This window comes from Fukomys damarensis, unplaced genomic scaffold, assembly GCF_012274545.1.
Source record: "Fukomys damarensis isolate Sample0158 unplaced genomic scaffold, DMR_v1.0_HiC HiC_scaffold_30, whole genome shotgun sequence".
NCBI lineage: Eukaryota > Metazoa > Chordata > Mammalia > Rodentia > Bathyergidae > Fukomys > Fukomys damarensis.
The window spans coordinates 34,190,294-34,192,350 of NW_022900942.1; positions in this window are offsets into that span (position 1 = coordinate 34,190,294).

Here is a 2,057-nt window from a genome sequence, read left to right on the forward strand (position 1 = left end):
GGCCCTGGGCGGACGGACGGGCGCGTGGACCAATGGGAGGCAGGGACCCTGCGGGGGGCGGTGCCTCGAGCACCTTCCTCCTCTCGGTTGGTTTCTCCGGGGTAACTGTTCGAGGGCCGCGCGCGCGTTCCCGAGGGGGCGCGATCCGGAGACCTCTAAGCTCCTAGCAAAGTAGGAGGACTTCGGAGGCGTACAACTCCGAGAAACAGTCAAGGATTCCTTAACGCGGCCCTTCCCTCGGCGCTCTCCCGGAATTGGCTTGGGGAAGGGTGGCTTGGAGGTCAGAGTTGCGCGTTCGCGTGAGGACACGCGGTGCGCAGGCGCGAGCGGGTGTCGGCGGGTACCGGTCTCGGAACCCCAGGAGGCAAGAGAAGCTACTGGGCTTTGGGTCCATCCTGAACGACCCTTGGAAGAAGGGAGAGGATGGAGGAGAGATTTAAGAGCTGGATACAAGGCAAGAGGATGGAAAGGGAGAAGAGGGAGGTCCCCGGAAATACAAGGCTTCGGTACTTTAGTAGGAAGTACTGAGCACTTGATATTTCAGAGCTGTTCTTGTTGGTGTGTGTAGGTCTCAATTTCCTGCAGAATTCATGCCACTCAGCGTGGCTGCTGGCGCAGATACTGACCCGCAGGGAATTTACATCCCTACTGGCACAATTACCCTAAGTAGATACTCACTGTTCTCTCAGAAAAGCACCAGAGCACTAAATTATCAAGTCCTTGAAAGCAGCAGGAACCACACTCTCCCACATCTGTACTCACCCAGGATTAGGATTCTGGTGGATATTTCTTTCATCCTTATTTCAGAAAATATCACTAGGAATTATTTTTTGTAATCGAATTTGCCTAATCGTGAAACCAGGGATGGTAATGACAAAAAAAAAAAAATGTGCAGGGTAAACAAGAGGGAAGACAGATAAACTATAAGAGAATTAAGTATCAGGCACGGTGGTACAGGCCTGTAATCCCCGCTACTCCCGAGGCTGAGACAGGAGGATCCCAAATTCAAGGCCAGCCTGAGCAAATTAGTGATGGTACTATCTCAGATTTTAAAAGGAGCTAGGATGTAGCTCAGTCCCCAATACCACAGTCAATCAATGATGGAAATGTGGGGTAGAGAAAATTGCAAAGCAGAGAAAAGTAAATTGTTCCCTCCTAAACTCTGACAATTATGTAAATTCTGGAACAAGTGTCCTACTCTGAACTTTGAAGGTTGACGCATCTGAGGGAACACTGTAGTTAGATGATAAGTGATAGGTATGGCTGCTATGACAACCACCACAGTAAAAAGGAGGGCTATAAATAAACATGAGCCAATATTACCCTGCTCACCAGGCTCAAGGTGAAGCAAGTTGAATGAGGGAAACTTCAAAAAATGCAAATATCTCTATAAGCGCTTGATCAGTAGAAGTGTAATTCTTTTGTCTTTGAAAGACATTTTGGCCTGCATTAGAATAACTGCAGGTTAAAGACTTGTAGATAACTAGTGTAGTGGTGCACACCTGTAATCCTAGCCCTCTGGGATGCTTAGGCAGGATGATCTCAAGTTCAAGCTTAGTCTAGTGAGACCCTATCTCAAAATAAAAGAATGAAAAGGGCTGGGATATTGTTCAGTGTATGGGCCCTGGGTTCAAACCAACCAGTATGAGGGGGAATTCATCATGGATGAGACTTATTTAGATTAAATTGACACAGAGACATTAAAGATATTTGGTCTTTATTAAACCAATATCTGCTGATGTCAACAAGGCAGACACCTGTTTGACTGGACTTCTCTCAGTTTTCCTTAGTTACTTCCAGTGATTGATCAAAGGCTTTCTGATTTAAAAAAAAAAATAGACCAACAAAAAACATATTACCGACTTTTACTAGAAAAACAGACTAGTTTTTCTATTCACACAATCGCCACAGAATACATTGCATCACTTCTGGTCATCAAAATGTATAGCCTGTAGTCCCAGCTACTTGAGGGGCTGAGACAGAAGGGTCACTTAGGCCAGGAGTTCAGACCAGCCTGGGCAATGTAGTAAGACCCCATTTTTAAACGCATGGATTTA